Source organism: Canis lupus, chromosome 27 (genome assembly GCF_048164855.1).
Source record: "Canis lupus baileyi chromosome 27, mCanLup2.hap1, whole genome shotgun sequence".
Lineage (NCBI taxonomy): Eukaryota > Metazoa > Chordata > Mammalia > Carnivora > Canidae > Canis > Canis lupus.
Window position 1 is genome coordinate 3785019 of NC_132864.1, and position 27825 is coordinate 3812843.

The following is a 27825-nucleotide window of genomic DNA, read 5'->3' on the forward strand; positions in this document are numbered from 1 at the left end:
GCTTATGGCCTGTAACCCTACATCCTGCCTGCCGCTACCTTTCGCTTCCAAAAGGCCTAGGCTCCCTGCTTGACGCAAGTGTTGGGAGAGGTAATTGGAATCTCCCGGCACACAAGACGAGTGCCTCCAAGCTCAATCGAGCAATATCCCAGTTATTCCTGGGGTAGACTGGTGCTACATACTAAGTTCCATAAGTGAGGAGGAAGGTGAACGCCTTGTCCAAAAGCATCTTACTTCTGAGAGTTGAGCTGACCCCCAGTCCCTCACAGTTCCACACTGCCTGCAGAGTGAGTTTCGCACGTCTTCACCAGAGACGTTTGCCAGAGGCTTCTGAGACGCAAGTTAACAATGCAGACCTGGAGGGTATCTCCAGGTGCAGTAGACTGGTAATCTGGGAACCTCCTGTCTCAGAATACTGCTACCTTGACCCTGCCATAAGTATGCAGCTAGTTGACAGCTGGCTTCAAGGCATGCTTCCCTGTGAGAGCTAAAGACAGGGCACAACCCTCCCGCATCCTGCTTGACTGTAGAAGGAGCTGCTAACGTCCTCATGTTAGTGGCAAGGAAAGGTTGTGAGAAAAGCATGTGGAATCGTTGTGCCTGAACCCACGTGTATCTGAGTTGAATACAGCGATTTCCAAAGTCCTTCTTCATCAGAGTGTAGCTAGGTTCCCACTCGCATGTACGAGTGGGTAGCAGACATCTGCCTCCCATGCATACACACTTCTGAGAGTTGAGCTTATGGCCTGTAACCCTACCTCCTGCCTGCAGCTAACTTTCGCTTCCAAAAGGCCTAGGCTCGCTGCTTCACCGAAGTGTTGGGAGCGGTAACTGGAATCTCCCGGCACACAAGACTAGTGCCTCCAAGCTCAATCCAGCGATTTCCCAGTAATTCCTGGGGTAGACTGGTGCTACATACTAAGTTCCATATGTGAGAAGGTAGCTGAACGCCTTGTCCAAAAGCATCTTACTGCTGAGAGTTGAGCTCACCCTCAGTCCCTCACAGTTCCACACTGCCTGCAGAGTGAGTTTCCCACGTCTTCACCAGAGACTTTTGCCAGAGGCCTCTGAGACGCAAGTTAACAATGCAGACCTGGACGGTATCTCCAGGTGCAGTAGAGTGGTAATCTGGGAACCTCCTTACTCAGAATACTGCTACCTTCACACTGTCATAAGAATGCAGCTAGTTGAGAGCTGGCTTCTAGGCATGCTTCCCTGTGAGAGCTGAGGACAGGGCAGAACCCTCCCGCATCCTGCCTGACTGTAGACGTACCTGCTAACCTCCTTCTGTTAGTGGCTGGGATAGGTTGTGGGAAAAGCATGTGTAAGCATTGGGCCTGAACTCCCGTGTATCTGAGTTGAATACAGCGATTTCCAACATCCTTCTTCAATAGGAGTGTAGCTAGGTTCCAACTCCCATGTCCGAGTGGGTAGCAGACATCTGCCTCCCATGCATACACACTTCTGAGAGTTGAGCTTATGGCCTGTAACCCTACATCGTGCCTGCCGCTACCTTTCGCTTCCAAAAGGCCTAGGCTTGCTGCTTGACGCAAGTGTTGGGAGAGGTAATTGGAATCTCCCGGCACTCAAGACGAGTGCCTCCAAGCTCAATCCAGCGATTTCCCAGTAATTCCTGGGGTAGACTGGTGCTACATACTAAGTTCCATATGTGAGAAGGTAGCTGAACGCCTTGTCCAAAAACATCTTACTTCTGAGAGTTGAGCTGACCCCCAGTCCCTCACAGTTCCACACTGCCTGCAGAGTGAGTTTCGCACGTCTTCACCAGAGACGTTTGCCAGAGGCTTCTGAAACGCAAGTTAACAATGCAGACCTGGAGGGTATCTCCAGGTGCAGTAGACTGGTAATCTGGGAACCTCCTGTCTCAGAATACTGCTACCTTGACCCTGCCATAAGTATGCAGCTAGTTGACAGCTGGCTTCAAGGCATGCTTCCTGTGAGAGCTAAAGACAGGGCACAACCCTCCCGCATCCTGCTTGACTGTAGAAGGAGCTGCTAACGTCCGCATGTTAGTGGCAAGGAAAGGTTGTGAGAAAAGCATGTGGAATCGTTGTGCCTGAACCCACGTGTATCTGAGTTGAATACAGCGTTTTCCAAAGTCCTTCTTCATCAGAGTGTAGCTAGGTTCCCACTCGCATGTACGAGTGGGTAGCAGACATCTGCCTCCCATGCATACACAGTTCTGAGAGTTGAGCTTATGGCCTGTAACCCTACCTCCTGCCTGCAGCTAACTTTCGCTTCCAAAAGGCCTAGGCTCGCTGCTTCACCGAAGTGTTGGGAGAGGTAACTGGAATCTCCTGGCACACAAGACTAGTGCCTCCAAGCTCAATCCAGCGATTTCCCAGTAATTCCTGGGGTAGACTGGTGCTACATACTAAGTTCCATATGTGAGAAGGTAGCTGAACGCCTTGTCCAAAATCATCTTATTGCTGAGAGGTGAGCTCACCCTCAGTCCCTCACAGTTCCACACTGCCTGCAGAGTGAGTTTCCCACGTCTTCACCAGAGACTTTTCCAGAGGCCTCTGAGACGCAAGTTAACAATGCAGACCTGGAGGGTATCTCCAGGTGCAGTAGAGTGGTAATCTTGGAACCTCCTGACTCAGAATACTGCTACCTTCACACTGCCATAAGAATGCAGCTAGTTGAGAGCTGGCTTCTAGGCATGCTTCCCTGGGAGAGCTGAGGACAGGGCAGAACCCTCCCGCATCCTGCCTGACTGTAGGCGTGGTTGCTAACATCCTAAAGTGAGTGGCTGGGAGAGGTTGCGGGAAAAGCATGTGTAAGCATTGGGCCTGAACTCCTGTGTAACTGAGTTGAATACAGCGATTTCCAATGGCCTTCTTCAATCAGAGTGTAGCTAGGTTCCAACTACCATGTCAGAATGGGGAGCAGACATCTGCCTCCCATGCATACACACTTCAGAGAGTTGAGCTTATGGCCTGTTCATCTCCATCCAGCCTGCTGGTACCCTTTGCTTCTAAAAGGCCTAGGCTCGCTGTTTGACGGAAGTGTTGGGAGAGGTAATTGGAATCTCCCGGCACCCAAGACTAGTGCCTCCAAGATCAATCCAGCGATTTCGTAGTAATTCCTGTGGTAGGCTGGTGCTACATACTAAGTTCCATAAAGGAGAAGGTAGCTGAACGCCTTGTCCAAAAGCATCTTACTTCTGAGAGTTGAGCTCATCCTCAGTCCCTCACAGTTCCACACTGCCTGCAGAGTGAGTTTCGCAGATCTTCACCAGAGACGTTTGCCAGAGGCTTCTGAGACGCAAGTTAACAATGCAGACCTGGAGGGTATCTCCAGGTGCAGTAGAGTGGTAATTTTGGAACCTCCTGACTCAGAAAACTGCTACCTTCACAATGCCATAAGAATGCTGCCTGTTGAGAGCTGGCTTCTAGGCATGCTTTCCTGGGAGTGCTGAGGAAAAGGCAGAACCCTCACGCATCCTGCCTGACTGTAGGCGTAGCTGCTAACATCCTAATGTTAGTGGCTGAGAGAGGTTGTGGAAAAAGCATGTGTAAGCATTGGGCCTGAACTCCTGTATATCTGAGTTGAATACAGCGATTTTCAATGGCCTTCTTCAATCAGAGTGTAGCTAGGTTCCACCTCCCATGTCAGAATGGGGAGCAGACATCTGCCTCCCATGCGTACACACTTCTGAGAGTTGAGCTTATGGCCTGTAACCCTACCTCCTGCCTGCCGCTACCTTTCGCTTCCAAAAGGCCTAGGCTCCCTGCTTGACGCAAGTGTTGGGAGAGGTAATTGGAATCTCCCGGCACACAAGACGAGTGCCTCCAAGCTCAATCGAGCAATATCCCAGTTATTCCTGGGGTAGACTGGTGCTACATACTAAGTTCCATAAGTGAGAAGGAAGGTGAACGCCTTGTCCAAAAGCATCTTACTTCTGAGAGTTGAGCTGACCCCCAGTCCCTCACAGTTCCACACTGCCTGCAGAGTGAGTTTCGCACGTCTTCACCAGAGACGTTTGCCAGAGGCTTCTGAAACGCAAGTTAACAATGCAGACCTGGAGGGTATCTCCAGGTGCAGTAGACTGGTAATCTGGGAACCACTTGTCTCAGAATACTGCTACCTTGACCCTGCCATAAGTATGCAGCTAGTTGACAGCTGGCTTCAAGGCATGCTTCCTGTGAGAGCTAAAGACAGGGCACAACCCTCCCGCATCCTGCTTGACTGTAGAAGGAGCTGCTAACGTCCGCATGTTAGTGGCAAGGAAAGGTTGTGAGAAAAGCATGTGGAATCGTTGTGCCTGAACCCACGTGTATCTGAGTTGAATACAGCGTTTTCCAAAGTCCTTCTTCATCAGAGTGTAGCTAGGTTCCCACTCGCATGTACGAGTGGGTAGCAGACATCTGCCTCCCATGCATACACAGTTCTGAGAGTTGAGCTTATGGTCTGTAACCCTACCTCCTGCCTGCAGCTAACTTTCGCTTCCAAAAGGCCTAGGCTCGCTGCTTCACCGAAGTGTTGGGAGAGGTAACTGGAATCTCCTGGCACACAAGACTAGTGCCTCCAAGCTCAATCCAGCGATTTCCCAGTAATTCCTGGGGTAGACTGGTGCTACATACTAAGTTCCATATGTGAGAAGGTAGCTGAACGCCTTGTCCAAAATCATCTTATTGCTGAGAGGTGAGCTCACCCTCAGTCCCTCACAGTTCCACACTGCCTGCAGAGTGAGTTTCCCACGTCTTCACCAGAGACTTTTGCCAGAGGCCTCTGAGACGCAAGTTAACAATGCAGACCTGGAGGGTATCTCCAGGTGCAGTAGAGTGGTAATCTTGGAACCTCCTGACTCAGAATACTGCTACCTTCACACTGCCATAAGAATGCAGCTAGTTGAGAGCTGGCTTCTAGGCATGCTTCCCTGGGAGAGCTGAGGACAGGGCAGAACCCTCCCGCATCCTGCCTGACTGTAGGCGTGGTTGCTAACATCCTAAAGTGAGTGGCTGGGAGAGGTTGCGGGAAAAGCATGTGTAAGCATTGGGCCTGAACTCCTGTGTAACTGAGTTGAATACAGCGATTTCCAATGGCCTTCTTCAATCAGAGTGTAGCTAGGTTCCAACTACCATGTCAGAATGGGGAGCAGACATCTGCCTCCCATGCATACACACTTCAGAGAGTTGAGCTTATGGCCTGTTCATCTCCATCCAGCCTGCTGGTACCCTTTGCTTCTAAAAGGCCTAGGCTCGCTGTTTGACGGAAGTGTTGGGAGAGGTAATTGGAATCTCCCGGCACCCAAGACTAGTGCCTCCAAGATCAATCCAGCGATTTCGTAGTAATTCCTGTGGTAGGCTGGTGCTACATACTAAGTTCCATAAAGGAGAAGGTAGCTGAACGCCTTGTCCAAAAGCATCTTACTTCTGAGAGTTGAGCTCATCCTCAGTCCCTCACAGTTCCACACTGCCTGCAGAGTGAGTTTCGCAGATCTTCACCAGAGACGTTTGCCAGAGGCTTCTGAGACGCAAGTTAACAATGCAGACCTGGAGGGTATCTCCAGGTGCAGTAGAGTGGTAATCTTGGAACCTCCTGACTCAGAAAACTGCTACCTTCACAATGCCATAAGAATGCTGCCTGTTGAGAGCTGGCTTCTAGGCATGCTTTCCTGGGAGTGCTGAGGAAAAGGCAGAACCCTCACGCATCCTGCCTGACTGTAGGCGTAGCTGCTAACATCCTAATGTTAGTGGCTGAGAGAGGTTGTGGAAAAAGCATGTGTAAGCATTGGGCCTGAACTCCTGTATATCTGAGTTGAATACAGCGATTTTCAATGGCCTTCTTCAATCAGAGTGTAGCTAGGTTCCACCTCCCATGTCAGAATGGGGAGCAGACATCTGCCTCCCATGCGTACACACTTCTGAGAGTTGAGCTTATGGCCTGTAACCCTACCTCCTGCCTGCCGCTACCTTTCGCTTCCAAAAGGCCTAGGCTCCCTGCTTGACGCAAGTGTTGGGAGAGGTAATTGGAATCTCCCGGCACACAAGACGAGTGCCTCCAAGCTCAATCGAGCAATATCCCAGTTATTCCTGGGGTAGACTGGTGCTACATACTAAGTTCCATAAGTGAGAAGGAAGGTGAACGCCTTGTCCAAAAGCATCTTACTTCTGAGAGTTGAGCTGACCCCCAGTCCCTCACAGTTCCACACTGCCTGCAGAGTGAGTTTCGCACGTCTTCACCAGAGACGTTTGCCAGAGGCTTCTGAGACGCAAGTTAACAATGCAGACCTGGAGGGTATCTCCAGGTGCAGTAGAGTGGTAATCTGGGAACCTCCTGTCTCAGAATACTGCTACCTTGACCCTGCCATAAGTATGCAGCTAGTTGACAGCTGGCTTCAAGGCATGCTTCCTGTGAGAGCTAAAGACAGGGCACAACCCTCCCGCATCCTGCTTGACTGTAGAAGGAGCTGCTAACGTCCTCATGTTAGTGGCAAGGAAAGGTTGTGAGAAAAGCATGTGGAATCGTTGTGCCTGAACCCACGTGTATCTAAGTTGAATACAGCGATTTCCAAAGTCCTTCTTCATCAGAGTGTAGCTAGGTTACCACTCGCATGTACGAGTGGGTAGCAGACATCTGCCTCCCATGCATACACAGTTCTGAGAGTTGAGCTTATGGCCTGTAACCCTACCTCCTGCCTACAGCTAACTTTCGCTTCCAAAAGGCCTAGGCTCGCTGCTTCACCGAAGTGTTGGGAGAGGTAACTGGAATCTCCCGGCACACAAGACTAGTGCCTCCAAGCTCAATCCAGCGATTTCCCAGTAATTCCTGGGGTAGACTGGTGCTACATACTAAGTTCCATATGTGAGAAGGTAGCTGAACGCCTTGTCCAAAATCATCTTACTGCTGAGAGTTGAGCTCACCCTCAGTCCCTCACAGTTCCACACTGCCTGCAGAGTGAGTTTCCCACGTCTTCACCAGAGACTTTTGCCAGAGGCCTCTGAGACGCAAGTTAACAATGCAGACCTGGACGGTATCTCCAGGTGCAGTAGAGTGGTAATCTGGGAACCTCCTTACTCAGAATACTGCTACCTTCACACTGTCATAAGAATGCAGCTAGTTGAGAGCTGGCTTCTAGGCATGCTTCCCTGTGAGAGCTGAGGACAGGGCAGAACCCTCCCGCATCCTGCCTGACTGTAGACGTACCTGCTAACCTCCTTATGTTAGTGGCTGGGATAGGTTGTGGGAAAAGCATGTGTAAGCATTGGGCCTGAACTCCCGTGTATCTGAGTTGAATACAGCGATTTCCAACATCCTTCTTCAATAGGAGTGTAGCTAGGTTCCAACTCCCATGTCCGAGTGGGTAGCAGACATCTGCTTCCCATGCATACACACTTCTGAGAGTTGAGCTTATGGCCTGTAACCCTACCTCCTGCCTGCCGCTACCTTTCGCTTCCAAAAGGCCTAGGCTTGCTGCTTGACGCAAGTGTTGGGAGAGGTAATTGGAATCTCCCGGCACTAAAGACGAGTGCCTCCAAGCTCAATCGAGCAATATCCCAGTTATTCCTGGGGTAGACTGGTGCTACATACTAAGTTCCATATGTGAGAAGGTAGCTGAACGCCTTGTCCAAAAACATCTTACTTCTGAGAGTTGAGCTGACCCCCAGTCCCTCACAGTTCCACACTGCCTGCAGAGTGAGTTTCGCAGGTCTTCACCAGAGACGTTTGCCACAGGCTTCTGAGACGCAAGTTAACAATGCAGACCTGGAGGGTATCTCCAGGTGCAGTAGAGTGGTAATCTTGGAACCTCCTGACTCAGAATACTGCTACCTTCACACTGCCATAAGAATGCAGCTAGTTGAGAGCTGGCTTCTAGGCATGCTTCCCTGGGAGAGCTGAGGACAGGGCAGAACCCTCCCGCATCCTGCCTGACTGTAGGCGTGGTTGCTAACATCCTAAAGTGAGTGGCTGAGAGAGGTTGCGGGAAAAGCATGTGTAAGCATTGGGCCTGAACTCCTGTGTAACTGAGTTGAATACAGCGATTTCCAATGGCCTTCTTCAATCAGAGTGTAGCTAGGTTCCAACTACCATGTCAGAATGGGGAGCAGACATCTGCCTCCCATGCATACACACTTCAGAGAGTTGAGCTTATGGCCTGTTCATCTCCATCCAGCCTGCTGGTACCCTTTGCTTCTAAAAGGCCTAGGCTCGCTGTTTGACGGAAGTGTTGGGAGAGGTAATTGGAATCTCCCGGCACCCAAGACTAGTGCCTCCAAGATCAATCCAGCGATTTCGTAGTAATTCCTGTGGTAGTCTGGTGCTACATACTAAGTTCCATAAAGGAGAAGGTAGCTGAACGCCTTGTCCAAAAGCATCTTACTTCTGAGAGTTGAGCTCACCCTCAGTCCCTCACAGTTCCACACTGCCTGCAGAGTGAGTTTCGCAGATCTTCACCAGAGACGTTTGCCAGAGGCTTCTGAGACGCAAGTTAACAATGCAGACCTGGAGGGTATCTCCAGGTGCAGTAGAGTGGTAATCTTGGAACCTCCTGACTCAGAAAACTGCTACCTTCACAATGCCATAAGAATGCTGCCTGTTGAGAGCTGGCTTCTAGGCATGCTTTCCTGGGAGTGCTGAGGAAAAGGCAGAACCCTCACGCATCCTGCCTGACTGTAGGCGTAGCTGCTAACATCCTAATGTTAGTGGCTGAGAGAGGTTGTGGAAAAAGCATGTGTAAGCATTGGGCCTGAACTGTGTATCTGAGTTGAATACAGCGATTTTCAATGGCCTTCTTCAATCAGAGTGTAGCTAGGTTCCACCTCCCATGTCAGAATGGGGAGCAGACATCTGCCTCCCATGCGTAGACACTTCTGAGAGTTGAGCTTATGGCCTGTAACCCTACATCCTGCCTGCCGCTAACTTTCGCTTCCAAAAGGCCTAGGCTCCCTGCTTGACGCAAGTGTTGGGAGAGGTAATTGGAATCTCCCGGCACACAAGACGAGTGCCTCCAAGCTCAATCGAGCAATATCCCAGTTATTCCTGGGGTAGACTGGTGCTACATACTAAGTTCCATAAGTGAGAAGGAAGGTGAACGCCTTGTCCAAAAGCATCTTACTTCTGAGAGTTGAGCTGACCCCCAGTCCCTCACAGTTCCACACTGCCTGCAGAGTGAGTTTCGCACGTCTTCACCAGAGACGTTTGCCAGAGGCTTCTGAGACGCAAGTTAACAATGCAGACCTGGAGGGTATCTCCAGGTGCAGTAGACTGGTAATCTGGGAACCTCCTGTCTCAGAATACTGCTACCTTGACCCTGCCATAAGTATGCAGCTAGTTGACAGCTGGCCTCAAGGCATGCTTCCCTGTGAGAGCTAAAGACAGGGCACAACCCTCCCGCATCCTGCTTGACTGTAGAAGGAGCTGCTAACGTCCTCATGTTAGTGGCAAGGAAAGGTGGTGAGAAAAGCATGTGGAATCGTTGTGCCTGAACCCACGTGTATCTGAGTTGAATACAGCGATTTCCAAAGTCCTTCTTCATGAGAGTGTAGCTAGGTTCCCACTCCCATGTACGAGTGGGTAGCAGACATCTGCCTCCCATGCATACACACTTCTGAGAGTTGAGCTTATGGCCTGTAACCCTACCTCCTGCCTGCAGGTAACTTTCGCTTCCAAAAGGCCTAGGCTCGCTGCTTCACCGAAGTGTTGGGAGAGGTAACTGGAATCTCCCGGCACACAAGACTAGTGCCTCCAAGCTCAATCCAGCGATTTCCCAGTAATTCCTGGGGTAGACCGGTGCTACATACTAAGTTCCATATGTGAGAAGGTAGCTGAACGCCTTGTCCAAAATCATCTTACTGCTGAGAGTTGAGCTCACCCTCAGTCCCTCACAGTTCCACACTGCCTGCAGAGTGAGTTTCCCACGTCTTCACCAGAGACTTTTGCCAGAGGCCTCTGAGACGCAAGTTAACAATGCAGACCTGGACGGTATCTCCAGGTGCAGTAGAGTGGTAATCTGGGAACCTCCTTACTCAGAATACTGCTACCTTCACACTGTCATAAGAATGCAGCTAGTTGAGAGCTGGCTTCTAGGCATGCTTCCCTGTGAGAGCTGAGGACAGGGCAGAACCCTCCCGCATCCTGCCTGACTGTAGACGTACCTGCTAACCTCCTTATGTTAGTGGCTGGGATAGGTTGTGGGAAAAGCATGTGTAAGCATTGGGCCTGAACTCCCGTGTATCTGAGTTGAATACAGCGATTTCCAACATCCTTCTTCAATAGGAGTGTAGCTAGGTTCCAACTCCCATGTCCGAGTGGGTAGCAGACATCTGCCTCCCATGCATACACACTTCTGAGAGTTGAGCTTATGGCCTGTAACCCTACATCGTGCCTGCCGCTACCTTTCGCTTCCAAAAGGCCTAGGCTTGCTGCTTGACGCAAGTGTTGGGAGAGGTAATTGGAATCTCCCGGCACTCAAGACGAGTGCCTCCAAGCTCAATCGAGCAATATCCCAGTTATTCCTGGGGTAGACTGGTGCTACATACTAAGTTCCATATGTGAGAAGGTAGCTGAACGCCTTGTCCAAAAACATCTTACTTCTGAGAGTTGAGCTGACCCCCAGTCCCTCACAGTTCCACACTGCCTGCAGAGTGAGTTTCGCACGTCTTCACCAGAGACGTTTGCCAGAGGCTTCTGAGACGCAAGTTAACAATGCAGACCTGGAGGGTATCTCCAGGTGCAGTAGACTGGTAATCTGGGAACCTCCTGTCTCAGAATACTGCTACCTTGACCCTGCCATAAGTATGCAGCTAGTTGACAGCTGGCTTCAAGGCATGCTTCCTGTGAGAGCTAAAGACAGGGCACAACCCTCCCGCATCCTGCTTGACTGTAGAAGGAGCTGCTAACGTCCGCATGTTAGTGGCAAGGAAAGGTTGTGAGAAAAGCATGTGGAATCGTTGTGCCTGAACCCACGTGTATCTGAGTTGAATACAGCGTTTTCCAAAGTCCTTCTTCATCAGAGTGTAGCTAGGTTCCCACTCGCATGTACGAGTGGGTAGCAGACATCTGCCTCCCATGCATACACACTTCTGAGAGTTGAGCTTATGGCCTGTAACCCTACCTCCTGCCTGCAGCTAACTTTCGCTTCCAAAAGGCCTAGGCTCGCTGCTTCACCGAAGTGTTGGGAGAGGTAACTGGAATCTCCTGGCACACAAGACTAGTGCCTCCAAGCTCAATCCAGCGATTTCCCAGTAATTCCTGGGGTAGACTGGTGCTACATACTAAGTTCCATATGTGAGAAGGTAGCTGAACGCCTTGTCCAAAATCATCTTATTGCTGAGAGTTGAGCTCACCCTCATTCTCTCACAGTTCCACACTGCCTGCAGAGTGAGTTTCCCACGTCTTCACCAGAGACTTTTGCCAGAGGCCTCTGAGACGCAAGTTAACAATGCAGACCTGGAGGGTATCTCCAGGTGCAGTAGAGTGGTAATCTTGGAACCTCCTGACTCAGAATACTGCTACCTTCACACTGCCATAAGAATGCAGCTAGTTGAGAGCTGGCTTCTAGGCATGCTTCCCTGGGAGAGCTGAGGACAGGGCAGAACCCTCCCGCATCCTGCCTGACTGTAGGCGTGGTTGCTAACATCCTAAAGTGAGTGGCTGAGAGAGGTTGCGGGAAAAGCATGTGTAAGCATTGGGCCTGAACTCCTGTGTAACTGAATTGAATACAGCGATTTCCAATGGCCTTCTTCAATCAGAGTGTAGCTAGGTTCCAACTACCATGTCAGAATGGGGAGCAGACATCTGCCTCCCATGCATACACACTTCAGAGAGTTGAGCTTATGGCCTGTTCATCTCCATCCAGCCTGCTGGTACCCTTTGCTTCTAAAAGGCCTAGGCTCGCTGTTTGACGGAAGTGTTGGGAGAGGTAATTGGAATCTCCCGGCACCCAAGACTAGTGCCTCCAAGATCAATCCAGCGATTTCGTAGTAATTCCTGTGGTAGGCTGGTGCTACATACTAAGTTCCATAAAGGAGAAGGTAGCTGAACGCCTTGTCCAAAAGCATCTTACTTCTGAGAGTTGAGCTCATCCTCAGTCCCTCACAGTTCCACACTGCCTGCAGAGTGAGTTTCGCAGATCTTCACCAGAGACGTTTGCCAGAGGCTTCTGAGACGCAAGTTAACAATGCAGACCTGGAGGGTATCTCCAGGTGCAGTAGAGTGGTAATCTTGGAACCTCCTGACTCAGAAAACTGCTACCTTCACAATGCCATAAGAATGCTGCCTGTTGAGAGCTGGCTTCTAGGCATGCTTTCCTGGGAGTGCTGAGGAAAAGGCAGAACCCTCACGCATCCTGCCTGACTGTAGGCGTAGCTGCTAACATCCTAATGTTAGTGGCTGAGAGAGGTTGTGGAAAAAGCATGTGTAAGCATTGGGCCTGAACTCCTGTATATCTGAGTTGAATACAGCGATTTTCAATGGCCTTCTTCAATCAGAGTGTAGCTAGGTTCCACCTCCCATGTCAGAATGGGGAGCAGACATCTGCCTCCCATGCGTACACACTTCTGAGAGTTGAGCTTATGGCCTGTAACCCTACCTCCTGCCTGCCGCTACCTTTCGCTTCCAAAAGGCCTAGGCTCCCTGCTTGACGCAAGTGTTGGGAGAGGTAATTGGAATCTCCCGGCACACAAGACGAGTGCCTCCAAGCTCAATCGAGCAATATCCCAGTTATTCCTGGGGTAGACTGGTGCTACATACTAAGTTCCATAAGTGAGAAGGAAGGTGAACGCCTTGTCCAAAAGCATCTTACTTCTGAGAGTTGAGCTGACCCCCAGTCCCTCACAGTTCCACACTGCCTGCAGAGTGAGTTTCGCACGTCTTCACCAGAGACGTTTGCCAGAGGCTTCTGAGACGCAAGTTAACAATGCAGACCTGGAGGGTATCTCCAGGTGCAGTAGACTGGTAATCTGGGAACCTCCTGTCTCAGAATACTGCTACCTTGACCCTGCCATAAGTATGCAGCTAGTTGACAGCTGGCTTCAAGGCATGCTTCCTGTGAGAGCTAAAGACAGGGCACAACCCTCCCGCATCCTGCTTGACTGTAGAAGGAGCTGCTAACGTCCTCATGTTAGTGGCAAGGAAAGGTTGTGAGAAAAGCATGTGGAATCGTTGTGCCTGAACCCACGTGTATATAAGTTGAATACAGCGATTTCCAAAGTCCTTCTTCATCAGAGTGTAGCTAGGTTCCCACTCGCATGTACGAGTGTGTAGCAGACATCTGCCTCCCATGCATACACAGTTCTGAGAGTTGAGCTTATGGCCTGTAACCCTACCTCCTGCCTGCAGCTAACTTTCGCTTCCAAAAGGCCTAGGCTCGCTGCCTCACCGAAGTGTTGGGAGAGGTAACTGGAATCTCCCGGCACACAAGACTAGTGCCTCCAAGCTCAATCCAGCGATTTCCCAGTAATTCCTGGGGTAGACTGGTGCTACATACTAAGTTCCATATGTGAGAAGGTAGCTGAACGCCTTGTCCAAAATCATCTTACTGCTTAGAGTTGAGCTCACCCTCAGTCCCTCACAGTTCCACACTGCCTGCAGAGTGAGTTTCCCACGTCTTCACCAGAGACTTTTGCCAGAGGCCTCTGAGACGCAAGTTAACAATGCAGACCTGGACGGTATCTCCAGGTGCAGTAGAGTGGTAATCTGGGAACCTCCTTACTCAGAATACTGCTACCTTCACACTGTCATAAGAATGCAGCTAGTTGAGAGCTGGCTTCTAGGCATGCTTCCCTGTGAGAGCTGAGGACAGGGCAGAACCCTCCCGCATCCTGCCTGACTGTAGACGTACCTGCTAACCTCCTTCTGTTAGTGGCTGGGATAGGTTGTGGGAAAAGCATGTGTAAGCATTGGGCCTGAACTCCCGTGTATCTGAGTTGAATACAGCGATTTCCAACATCCTTCTTCAATAGGAGTGTAGCTAGGTTCCAACTACCATGTCCGAGTGGGTAGCAGACATCTGCCTCCCATGCATACACACTTCTGAGAGTTGAGCTTATGGCCTGTAACCCTACATCGTGCCTGCCGCTACCTTTCGCTTCCAAAAGGCCTAGGCTTGCTGCTTGACGCAAGTGTTGGGAGAGGTAATTGGAATCTCCCGGCACTCAAGACGAGTGCCTCCAAGCTCAATCGAGCAATATCCCAGTTATTCCTGGGGTAGACTGGTGCTACATACTAAGTTCCATATGTGAGAAGGTAGCTGAACGCCTTGTCCAAAAACATCTTACTTCTGAGAGTTGAGCTGACCCCCAATCCCTCACAGTTCCACACTGCCTGCAGAGTGAGTTTCGCAGGTCTTCACCAGAGACGTTTGCCACAGGCTTCTGAGACGCAAGTTAACAATGCAGACCTGGAGGGTATCTCCAGGTGCAGTAGAGTGGTAATCTTGGAACCTCCTGACTCAGAATACTGCTACCTTCACACTGCCATAAGAATGCAGCTAGTTGAGAGCTGGCTTCTAGGCATGCTTCCCTGGGAGAGCTGAGGACAGGGCAGAACCCTCCCGCATCCTGCCTGACTGTAGGCGTGGTTGCTAACATCCTAAAGTGAGTGGCTGAGAGAGGTTGCGGGAAAAGCATGTGTAAGCATTGGGCCTGAACTCCTGTGTAACTGAGTTGAATACAGCGATTTCCAATGGCCTTCTTCAATCAGAGTGTAGCTAGGTTCCAACTACCATGTCAGAATGGGGAGCAGACATCTGCCTCCCATGCATACACACTTCAGAGAGTTGAGCTTATGGCCTGTTCATCTCCATCCAGCCTGCTGGTACCTTTTGCTTCTAAAAGGCCTAGGCTCGCTGTTTGACGGAAGTGTTGGGAGAGGTAATTGGAATCTCCCGGCACCCAAGACTAGTGCCTCCAAGATCAATCCAGCGATTTCGTAGTAATTCCTGTGGTAGGCTGGTGCTACATACTAAGTTCCATAAAGGAGAAGGTAGCTGAACGCCTTGTCCAAAAGCATCTTACTTCTGAGAGTTGAGCTCACCCTCAGTCCCTCACAGTTCCACACTGCCTGCAGAGTGAGTTTCGCAGATCTTCACCAGAGACGTTTGCCAGAGGCTTCTGAGACGCAAGTTAACAATGCAGACCTGGAGGGTATCTCCAGGTGCAGTAGAGTGGTAATCTTGGAACCTCCTGACTCAGAAAACTGCTACCTTCACAATGCCATAAGAATGCTGCCTGTTGAGAGCTGGCTTCTAGGCATGCTTTCCTGGGAGTGCTGAGGAAAAGGCAGAACCCTCACGCATCCTGCCTGACTGTAGGCGTAGCTGCTAACATCCTAATGTTAGTGGCTGAGAGAGGTTGTGGAAAAAGCATGTGTAAGCATTGGGCCTGAACTCCTGTGTATCTGATTTGAATACAGCGATTTTCAATGGCCTTCTTCAATCAGAGTGTAGCTAGGTTCCACCTCCCATGTCAGAATGGGGAGCAGACATCTGCCTCCCATGCGTACACACTTCTGAGAGTTGAGCTTATGGCCTGTAACCCTACCTCCTGCCTGCCGCTACCTTTCGCTTCCAAAAGGCCTAGGCTCCCTGCTTGACGCAAGTGTTGGGAGAGGTAATTGGAATCTCCCGGCACACAAGACGAGTGCCTCCAAGCTCAATCGAGCAATATCCCAGTTATTCCTGGGGTAGACTGGTGCTACATACTAAGTTCCATAAGTGAGAAGGAAGGTGAACGCCTTGTCCAAAAGCATCTTACTTCTGAGAGTTGAGCTGACCCCCAGTCCCTCACAGTTCCACACTGCCTGCAGAGTGAGTTTCGCACGTCTTCACCAGAGACGTTTGCCAGAGGCTTCTGAGACGCAAGTTAACAATGCAGACCTGGAGGGTATCTCCAGGTGCAGTAGACTGGTAATCTGGGAACCTCCTGTCTCAGAATACTGCTACCTTGACCCTGCCAAAGGATGCAGCTAGTTGACAGCTGGCCTCAAGGCATGCTTCCCTGTGAGAGCTAAAGACAGGGCACAACCCTCCCGCATCCTGCTTGACTGTAGAAGGAGCTGCTAACGTCCTCATGTTAGTGGCAAGGAAAGGTTGTGAGAAAAGCATGTGGAATCGTTGTGCCTGAACCCACGTGTATCTGAGTTGAATACAGCGATTTCCAAAGTCCTTCTTCATCAGAGTGTAGCTAGGTTCCCACTCGCATGTACGAGTGGGTAGCAGACATCTGCCTCCCATGCATACACACTTCTGAGAGTTGAGCTTATGGCCTGTAACCCTACCTCCTGCCTGCAGGTAACTTTCGCTTCCAAAAGGCCTAGGCTCGCTGCTTCACCGAAGTGTTGGGAGAGGTAACTGGAATCTGCCGGCACACAAGACTAGTGCCTCCAAGCTCAATCCAGCGATTTCCCAGTAATTCCTGGGGTAGACTGGTGCTACATACTAAGTTACATATGTGAGAAGGTAGCTGAACGCCTTGTCCAAAATCATCTTACTTCTGAGAGTTGAGCTCACCCTCAGTCCCTCACAGTTCCACAGTGCCTGCAGAGTGAGTTTCGCAAGTCTTCACCAGAGACGTTTGCCGGAGGCTATGAGACGCAAGTTAACAATGCAGACCTGGAGGGTATCTCCAGGTGCTGTAGAGTGGTAATCTGGGAACCTCCTGTCTCAGAATACTGCTACATTCACCCTGCCATAAGAATGCAGCTAGTTGACAGGTGGCTTCTAGGCATGCTTCCCTGTGAGAGCTGAGGACAGGGCACAACCCTCCCGCATCCTGCCTGACTGTAGAAGGAGGTGCTAATGTCCTCATGTTAGTGGCAGGGAAAGGTTGTGAGAAAAGCATGTGGAATCGTTGTGCCTGAACCCACGTGTATCTGAGTTGAATACAGCGATTTCCAAAGTCCTTCTTCATCAGAGTGTAGCTAGGTTCCCACTCGCAAGTCCGAGTGGGTAGCAGACATCTGCCTCCCATGCATACCCACTTCTGAGAGTTGAGCTTATGGCCTGTAACCCTACCTCCTGCCTGCAGCTACATTTCGCTTCCAAAAGGCCTAGGCTCGCTGCTTCACCGAAGTGTTGGGAGAGGTAACTGGAATCTCCCGGCACACAAGACGAGTGCCTCCAAGCTCAATCCAGCGATTTCCCAGTAATTCCTGGGGTAGACTGGTGCTACATACAAAGTTCCATATGTGAGAAGGTAGCTGAACGCCTTGTCCAAAATCATCTTACTGCTGAGAGGTGAGCTCACCCTCAGTCCCTCACAGTTCCACACTGCCTGCAGAGTGAGTTTCCCACGTCTTCACCAGAGACTTTTGCCAGAGGCCTCTGAGACGCAAGGTAACAATGCAGACCTGGACGGTATCTCCAGGTGCCGGAGAGTGGCAATCTGGGAACCTCCTTACTCAGAATACTGCTACCTTCACCCTGCCATAAGAATGCAGCTAGTTGAGAGCTGGCTTCTAGGCATGCTTCCCTGTGAATGTTGAGGACAGGGCAGAACCCTCCCGCATCCTGCCTGACTGTAGACGTACCTGCTAACCTCCTTATGTTAGTGGCTGGGATAGGTTGTGGGAAAAGCATGTGTAAGCATTGGGCCTGAACTCCCGTGTATCTGAGTTGAATACAGCGATTTCCAACATCCTTCTTCAATAGGAGTGTAGCTAGGTTCCAACTCCCATATCCGAGTGGGTAGCAGACATCTGCCTCCCATGCATACACACTTCTGAGAGTTGAGCTCATGGCCTGTAACCCTACATCGTGCCTGCCGCTACCTTTCGCTTCCAAAAGGCCTAGGCTCGCTGCTTCACCGAAGTGTTGGGAGAGGTAACTGGAATCTCCCGGCACACAAGACGAGTGCCTCCAAGCTCAATCAAGCGATTTCCTAGTAATTCCTAGGGTGGACTGGTGCTACATACTAAGTTCCATACGTGAGTAGGTAGTTGAACGCCTTGTCCAAAAACATCTTACTTCTGAGAGTTGAGCTCACCCTCAGTCCCTCACAGTTCCACACTGCCTGCAGAGTGAGTTTCGCACGTCTTCACCAGAGACGTTTGCCAGAGGCTTCTGAGACGCAAGTTAACAATGCAGACCTGGAGGGTATCTCCAGGTGCAGTAGAGTGGTAATCTGGGAACCTCCTGTCTCAGAATACTGCTACCTTCACCCTGCCATAAGAATGCAGCTAGTTGACAGCTGACTTCAAGGCATGCTTCCCTGTGAGAGCTAAGGACAGGGCACAACCCTCCCGCATCCTGCTTGACTGTAGAAGGAGCTGCTAACGTCCTCATGTTAGTGGCAGGGAAAGGTTGTGAGAAAAGCATGTGGAATCGTTGTGCCTGAACCCACGTGTATCTGAGTTGAATACAGCGATTTCCAAAGTCCTTCTTCATCAGAGTGTAGCTAGGTTCCCACTCGCATGTCCGAGTGGGTAGCAGACATCTGCCTCCCATGCATACCCACTTCTGAGAGTTGAGCTTATGGCCTGTAACCCTACCTCCTGCCTGCAGCTACCTTTCGCTTCCAAAAGGCCTAGGCTCGCTGCTTCACCGAAGTGTTGGGAGAGGTAACTGGAATCTGCCGGCACACAAGACTAGTGCCTCCAAGCTCAATCCAGCGATTTCCCAGTATTTCCTGGGGTAGACTGGTGCTACATACTAAGTTCCATATGTGAGAAGGTAGGTGAACGCCTTGTCCAAAAGCATCTTACTGCTGAGAGGTGAGCTCACCCTCAGTCCCTCACAGTTCCACCCTGCCTGCAGAGTGAGTTTCCCACGTCTTCACCAGAGACTTTTGCCAGAGGCCTCTGAGACGCAAGTTAACAATGCAGACCTGGAGGGTATCTCCAGGTGCAGTAGAGTGGTAATCTGGGAACCTCCTTACCCAGAATACTGCTACCTTCACACTGTCATAAGAATGCAGCTAGTTGAGTGCTGGCTTCTAGGCATGCTTCCCTGTGAGAGCTGAGGACAGGGCAGAACCCTCCCGCATCCTGCCTGACTGTAGACGTACCTGCTAACCTCCTTATGTTAGTGGCCGGGATAGGTTGTGGGAAAAGCATGTGTAAGCATTGGGCCTGAACTCCCGTGTATCTGAGATGATTACAGCGATTTCCAACATCCTTCTTCAATAGGAGTGTAGCTAGGTTCCAACTCCCATGTCCGAGTGGTTAGCAGACATCTGCCTCCCATGCATACACACTTCTGAGAGCTGAGCTCATGGCCTATAACCCTACATCGTGCCTGCCGCTACCTTTCGCTTCCAAAAGGCCTAGGCTCGCTGCTTGACGCAAGTGTTGGGAGAGGTAACTGGAATCTCCCGGCACACAAGACGAGTGCCTCCAAGCTCAATCAAGCGATTTCCTAGTAATTCCTGGGGTAGACTGGTGCTACATACTAAGTTCCATACGTGAGTAGGTAGTTGAACGCCTTGACCAAAAACATCTTACTACTGAGAGTTGAGCTCACCCACAGTCCCTCACAGTTCCACACTGCCTGCAGAGTGAGTTTCGCACGTCTTCACCAGAGACGTTTGCCAGAGGCTTCTGAGACGCAAGTTAACAATGAAGACCTGGAGGGTAACTCCAGGTGCAGTAGAGTGGTAATCTGGGAACCTCCTGTCTCAGAATACTGCTACCTTCACCCTGCCATAAGAATGCAGCTAGTTGACAGCTGGCTTCAAGGCATGCTTCCCTGTGAGAGCTAAGGACAGGGCACAACCCTCCCGCATCCTGCTTGACTGTAGAAGGAGCTGCTAACGTCCTCATGTTAGTGGCAGGGAAAGGTTGTGAGAAAAGCATGTGGAATCGTTGTGCCTGAACCCACGTGTATCTGAGTTTAATACAGCGATTTCCAAAGCCTTCTTCATCAGAGTGTAGCTAGGTTCCCACTCGCATGTCCGAGTGGGTAGCAGACATCTGCCTCCCATGCATACCCACTTCTGAGAGTTCAGCTAATGGCCTGTAACCCTACCTCCTGCCTGCAGCTACCTTTCGTTTCCAAACGGCCTAGGATCGCTGCTTCACCGAAGTGTTGGGAGAGGTAACTGGAATCTGCCGGCACACAAGACTAGTGCCTCCAAGCTCAATCCAGCGATTTCCCAGTAATTCCTGGGGTAGACTGGTGCTACATACTAAGTTACATATGTGAGAAGGTAGCTGAACGCCTTGTCCAAAATCATCTTACTTCTGAGAGTTGAGCTCACCCTCAGTCCCTCACAGTTCCACAGTGCCTGCAGAGTGAGTTTCGCAAGTCTTCACCAGAGACGTTTGCCGGAGGCTATGAGACGCAAGTTAACAATGCAGACCTGGAGGGTATCTCCAGGTGCTGTAGAGTGGTAATCTGGGAACCTCCTGTCTCAGAATACTGCTACATTCACCCTGCCATATGAATGCAGCTAGTTGACAGGTGGCTTCTAGGCATGCTTCCCTGTGAGAGCTGAGGACAGGGCACAACCCTCCCGCATCCTGCTTGACTGTAGAAGGAGCTGCTAACGTCCTCATGTTAGTGGCAGGGAAAGGTTGTGAGAAAAGCATGTGGAATCGTTGTGCCTGAACCCACGTGTATCTGAGTTGAATACAGCGATTTCCAAAGTCCTTCTTCATCAGAGTGTAGCTAGGTTCCCACTCGCATGTCCGAGTGGGTAGCAGACATCTGCCTCCCATGCATACCCACTTCTGAGAGTTGAGCTTATGGCCTGTAACCCTACCTCCTGCCTGCAGCTACCTTTCGCTTCCAAAAGGCCTAGGCTCGCTGCTTCACCGAAGTGTTGGGAGAGGTAACTGGAATCTGCCGGCACACAAGACGAGTGCCTCCAAGCTCAATCCAGCGATTTCCCAGTAATTCCTGGGGTAGACTGGTGCTACATACAAAGTTCCATATGTGAGAAGGTAGCTGAACGCCTTGTCCAAAATCATCTTACTGCTGAGAGGTGAGCTCACCCTCAGTCCCTCACAGTTCCACACTGCCTGCAGAGTGAGTTTCCCACGTCTTCACCAGAGACTTTTGCCAGAGGCCTCTGAGACGCAAGGTAACAATGCAGACCTGGACGGTATCTCCAGGTGCCGGAGAGTGGCAATCTGGGAACCTCCTTACTCAGAATACTGCTACCTTCACACTGTCATAAGAATGCAGCTAGTTGAGAGCTGGCTTCTAGGCATGCTTCCCTGTGAGAGCTGAGGACAGGGCAGAACCCTCCCGCATCCTGCCTGACTGTAGACGTACCTGCTAACCTCCTTATGTTAGTGGCCGGGATAGGTTGTGGGAAAAGCATGTGTAAGCATTGGGCCTGAACTCCCGTGTATCTGAGATGATTACAGCGATTTCCAACATCCTTCTTCAATAGGAGTGTAGCTAGGTTCCAACTCCCATGTCCGAGTGGTTAGCAGACATCTGCCTCCCATGCATACACACTTCTGAGAGCTGAGCTCATGGCCTATAACCCTACATCGTGCCTGTCGCTACCTTTCGCTTCCAAAAGGCCTAGGCTCGCTGCTTGACGCAAGTGTTGGGAGAGGTAACTGGAATCTCCCGGCACACAAGACGAGTGCCTCCAAGCTCAATCAAGCGATTTCCTAGTAATTCCTGGGGTAGACTGGTGCTACATACTAAGTTCCATACGTGAGTAGGTAGTTGAACGCCTTGACCAAAAACATCTTACTACTGAGAGTTGAGCTCACCCACAGTCCCTCACAGTTCCACACTGCCTGCAGAGTGAGTTTCGCACGTCTTCACCAGAGACGTTTGCCAGAGGCTTCTGAGACGCAAGTTAACAATGAAGACCTGGAGGGTAACTCCAGGTGCAGTAGAGTGGTAATCTGGGAACCTCCTGTCTCAGAATACTGCTACCTTCACCCTGCCATAAGTATGCAGCTAGTTGACAGCTGGCTTCAAGGCATGCTTCCCTGTGAGAGCTAAGGACAGGGCACAACCCTCCCGCATCCTGCTTGACTGTAGAAGAAGCTGCTAACGTCCTCATGTTAGTGGCAGGGAAATGTTGTGAGAAAAGCATGTGGAATCGTTGTGCCTGAACCCACGTGTATCTGAGTTGAATACAGCGATTTCCAAAGTCCTTCTTCATCAGAGTGTAGCTAGGTTCCCACTCGCATGTCCGAGTGGGTAGCAGACATCTGCCTCCCATGCATACCCACTTCTGAGAGTTGAGCTTATGGCCTGTAACCCTACCTCCTGCCTGCAGCTACATTTCGCTTCCAAACGGCCTAGGATCGCTGCTTCACCGAAGTGTTGGGAGAGGCAACTGGAATCTGCCGGCACACAAGACTAGTGCCTCCAAGCTCAATCCAGCGATTTCCCAGTAATTCCTGGGGTAGACTGGTGCTACATACTAAGTTACATATGTGAGAAGGTAGCTGAACGCCTTGTCCAAAATCATCTTACTTCTGAGAGTTGAGCTCACCCTCAGTCCCTCACAGTTCCACAGTGCCTGCAGAGTGAGTTTCGCAAGTCTTCACCAGAGACGTTTGCCGGAGGCTATGAGACGCAAGTTAACAATGCAGACCTGGAGGGTATCTCCAGGTGCTGTAGAGTGGTAATCTGGGAACCTCCTGTCTCAGAATACTGCTACATTCACCCTGCCATAAGAATGCAGCTAGTTGACAGGTGGCTTCTAGGCATGCTTCCCTGTGAGAGCTGAGGACAGGGCACAACCCTCCCGCATCCTGCCTGACTGTAGAAGGAGCTGCTAACGTCCTCATGTTAGTGGCAGGGAAAGGTTGTGAGAAAAGCATGTGGAATCGTTGTGCCTGAACCCACGTGTATCTGAGTTGAATACAGCGATTTCCAAAGTCCTTCTTCATCAGAGTGTAGCTAGGTTCCCACTCGCAAGTCCGAGTGGGTAGCAGACATCTGCCTCCCATGCATACCCACTTCTGAGAGTTGAGCTTATGGCCTGTAACCCTACCTCCTGCCTGCAGCTAACTTTCGCTTCCAAAAGGCCTAGGCTCGCTGCTTCACCGAAGTGTTGGGAGAGGTAACTGGAATCTCCCGGCACACAAGACGAGTGCCTCCAAGCTCAATCCAGCGATTTCCCAGTAATTCCTGGGGTAGACTGGTGCTACATACTAAGTTACATATGTGAGAAGGTAGCTGAACGCCTTGTCCAAAATCATCTTACTTCTGAGAGTTGAGCTCACCCTCAGTCCCTCACAGTTCCACAGTGCCTGCAGAGTGAGTTTCGCAAGTCTTCACCAGAGACGTTTGCCGGAGGCTATGAGACGCAAGTTAACAATGCAGACCTGGAGGGTATCTCCAGGTGCTGTAGAGTGGTAATCTGGGAACCTCCTGTCTCAGAATACTGCTACATTCACCCTGCCATAAGAATGCAGCTAGTTGACAGGTGGCTTCTAGGCATGCTTCCCTGTGAGAGCTGAGGACAGGGCACAACCCTCCCGCATCCTGCCTGACTGTAGAAGGAGCTGCTAACGTCCTCATGTTAGTGGCAGGGAAAGGTTGTGAGAAAAGCATGTGGAATCGTTGTGCCTGAACCCACGTGTATCTGAGTTGAATACAGCGATTTCCAAAGTCCTTCTTCATCAGAGTGTAGCTAGGTTCCCACTCGCAAGTCCGAGTGGGTAGCAGACATCTGCCTCCCATGCATACCCACTTCTGAGAGTTGAGCTTATGGCCTGTAACCCTACCTCCTGCCTGCAGCTACATTTCGCTTCCAAAAGGCCTAGGCTCGCTGCTTCACGGAAGTGTTGGGAGAGGTAACTGGAATCTCCCGGCACACAAGACGAGTGCCTCCAAGCTCAATCCAGCGATTTCCCAGTAATTCCTGGGGTAGACTGGTGCTACATACAAAGTTCCATATGTGAGAAGGTAGCTGAACGCCTTGTCCAAAATCATCTTACTGCTGAGAGGTGAGCTCACCCTCAGTCCCTCACAGTTCCACACTGCCTGCAGAGTGAGTTTCCCACGTCTTCACCAGAGACTTTTGCCAGAGGCCTCTGAGACGCAAGGTAACAATGCAGACCTGGACGGTATCTCCAGGTGCCGGAGAGTGGCAATCTGGGAACCTCCTTACTCAGAATACTGCTACCTTCACCCTGCCATAAGAATGCAGCTAGTTGAGAGCTGGCTTCTAGGCATGCTTCCCTGTGAATGTTGAGGACAGGGCAGAAACCTCCCGCATCCTGCCTGACTGTAGACGTACCTGCTAACCTCCTTATGTTAGTGGCTGGGATAGGTTGTGGGAAAAGCATGTGTAAGCATTGGGCCTGAACTCCCGTGTATCTGAGTTGAATACAGCGATTTCCAACATCCTTCTTCAATAGGAGTGTAGCTAGGTTCCAACTCCCATGTCCGAGTGGGTAGCAGAATCTGCCTCACATGCATACACACTTCTGAGAGTTGAGCTCATGGCCTGTAACCCTACATCGTGCCTGCCGCTACCTTTCGCTTCCCAAAGGCCTAGGCTCGCTGCTTCACCGAAGTGTTGGGAGAGGTAACTGGAATCTCCCGGCACACAAGACGAGTGCCTCCAAGCTCAATCAAGCGATTTCCTAGTAATTCCTGGGGTGGACTGGTGCTACATACTAAGTTCCATACGTGAGTAGGTAGTTGAACGCCTTGTCCAAAAACATCTTACTTCTGAGAGTTGAGCTCACCCTCAGTCCCTCACAGTTCCACACTGCCTGCAGAGTGAGTTTCGCACGTCTTCACCAGAGACGTTTGCCAGAGGCTTCTGAGACGCAAGTTAACAATGCAGACCTGGAGGGTATCTCCAGGTGCAGTAGAGTGGTAATCTGGGAACCTCCTGTCTCAGAATACTGCTACCTTCACCCTGCCATAAGAATGCAGCTAGTTGACAGCTGACTTCAAGGCATGCTTCCCTGTGAGAGCTAAGGACAGGGCACAACCCTCCCGCATCCTGCTTGACTGTAGAAGGAGCTGCTAACGTCCTCATGTTAGTGGCAGGGAAAGGTTGTGAGAAAAGCATGTGGAATCGTTGTGCCTGAACCCACGTGTATCTGAGTTGAATACAGCGATTTCCAAAGTCCTTCTTCATCAGAGTGCAGCTAGGTTCCCACTCGCATGTCCGAGTGGGTAGCAGACATCTGCCTCCCATGCATACCCACTTCTGAGAGTTGAGCTTATGGCCTGTAACCCTACCTCCTGCCTGGAGCTACCTTTCGCTTCCAAAAGGCCTAGGCTCGCTGCTTCACCGAAGTGTTGGGAGAGGTAACTGGAATCTCCCGGCACACAAGACGAGTGCCTCCAAGCTCAATCAAGCGATTTCCTAGTAATTCCTGGGGTAGACTGGTGCTACATACTAAGTTCCATACGTGAGTAGGTAGTTGAACGCCTTGACCAAAAACATCTTACTACTGAGAGTTGAGCTCACCCACAGTCCCTCACAGTTCCACACTGCCTGCAGAGTGAGTTTCGCACGTCTTCACCAGAGACGTTTGCCAGAGGCTTCTGAGACGCAAGTTAACAATGAAGACCTGGAGGGTAACTCCAGGTGCAGTAGAGTGGTAATCTGGGAACCTCCTGTCTCAGAATACTGCTACCTTCACCCTGCCATAAGAATGCAGCTAGTTGACAGCTGGCTTCAAGGCATGCTTCCCTGTGAGAGCTAAGGACAGGGCACACCCCTCCCGCATCCTGCTTGACTGTAGAAGGAGCTGCTAACGTCCTCATGTTAGTGGCAGGGAAAGGTTGTGAGAAAAGCATGTGGAATCGTTGTGCCTGAACCCACGTGTATCTGAGTTGAATACAGCGATTTCCAAAGTCCTTCTTCATCAGAGTGTAGCTAGGTTCCCACTCGCATGTCCGAGTGGGTAGCAGACATCTGCCTCCCATGCATACCCACTTCTGAGAGTTGAGCTTATGGCCTGTAACCCTACCTCCTGCCTGCAGCTACCTTTCGCTTCCAAACGGCCTAGGATCGCTGCTTCACCGAAGTGTTGGGAGAGGTAACTGGAATCTGCCGGCACACAAGACTAGTGCCTCCAAGCTCAATCCAGCGATTTCCCAGTAATTCCTGGGGTAGACTGGTGCTACATACTAAGTTACATATGTGAGAAGGTAGCTGAACGCCTTGTCCAAAATCATCTTACTTCTGAGAGTTGAGCTCACCCTCAGTCCCTCACAGTTCCACAGTGCCTGCAGAGTGAGTTTCGCAAGTCTTCACCAGAGACGTTTGCCGGAGGCTATGAGACGCAAGTTAACAATGCAGACCTGGAGGGTATCTCCAGGTGCTGTAGAGTGGTAATCTGGGAACCTCCTGTCTCAGAATACTGCTACATTCACCCTGCCATAAGAATGCAGCTAGTTGACAGGTGGCTTCTAGGCATGCTTCCCTGTGAGAGCTGAGGACAGGGCACAACCCTCCCGCATCCTGCCTGACTGTAGAAGGAGGTGCTAACGTCCTCATGTTAGTGGCAGGGAAAGGTTGTGAGAAAAGCATGTGGAATCGTTGTGCCTGAACCCACGTGTATCTGAGTTGAATACAGCGATTTCCAAAGTCCTTCTTCATCAGAGTGTAGCTAGGTTCCCACTCGCAAGTCCGAGTGGGTAGCAGACATCTGCCTCCCATGCATACCCACTTCTGAGAGTTGAGCTTATGGCCTGTAACCCTACCTCCTGCCTGCAGCTACATTTCGCTTCCAAAAGGCCTAGGCTCGCTGCTTCACCGAAGTGTTGGGAGAGGTAACTGGAATCTCCCGGCACACAAGACGAGTGCCTCCAAGCTCAATCCAGCGATTTCCCAGTAATTCCTGGGGTAGACTGGTGCTACATACAAAGTTCCATATGTGAGAAGGTAGCTGAACGCCTTGTCCAAAATCATCTTACTGCTGAGAGGTGAGCTCACCCTCAGTCCCTCACAGTTCCACACTGCCTGCAGAGTGAGTTTCCCACGTCTTCACCAGAGACTTTTGCCAGAGGCTTCTGAGACGCAAGGTAACAATGCAGACCTGGACGGTATCTCCAGGTGCAGTAGAGTGGCAATCTGGGAACCTCCTTACTCAGAATACTGCTACCTTCACCCTGCCATAAGAATGCAGCTAGTTGAGAGCTGGCTTCTAGGCATGCTTCCCTGTGAGAGCTGAGGACAGGGCAGAACCCTCCCGCATCCTGCCTGACTGTAGACGTACCTGCTAACCTCCTTATGTTAGTGGCCGGGATAGGTTGTGGGAAAAGCATGTGTAAGCATTGGGCCTGAACTCCCGTGTATCTGAGTTGAATACAGCGATTTCCAACATCCTTCTTCAATAGGAGTGTAGCTAGGTTCCAACTCCCATGTCCGAGTGGGTAGCAGACATCTGCCTCCCATGCATACACACTTCTGAGAGTTGAGCTCATGGCCTGTAACCCTACATCGTGCCTGCCGCTACCTTTCGCTTCCAAAAGGCCTAGGCTCGCTGCTTCACCGAAGTGTTGGGAGAGGTAACTGGAATCTCCCGGCACACAAGACGAGTGCCTCCAAGCTCAATCAAGCGATTTCCTAGTAATTCCTGGGGTGGACTGGTGCTACATACTAAGTTCCATACGTGAGTAGGTAGTTGAACGCCTTGTCCAAAAACATCTTACTTCTGAGAGTTGAGCTCACCCTCAGTCCCTCACAGTTCCACACTGCCTGCAGAGTGAGTTTCGCACGTCTTCACCAGAGACGTTTGCCAGAGGCTTCTGAGACGCAAGTTAACAATGCAGACCTGGAGGGTATCTCCAGGTGCAGTAGAGTGGTAATCTGGGAACCTCCTGTCTCAGAATACTGCTACCTTCACCCTGCCATAAGAATGCAGCTAGTTGACAGCTGACTTCAAGGCATGCTTCCCTGTGAGAGCTAAGGACAGGGCACAACCCTCCCGCATCCTGCTTGACTGTAGAAGGAGCTGCTAACGTCCTCATGT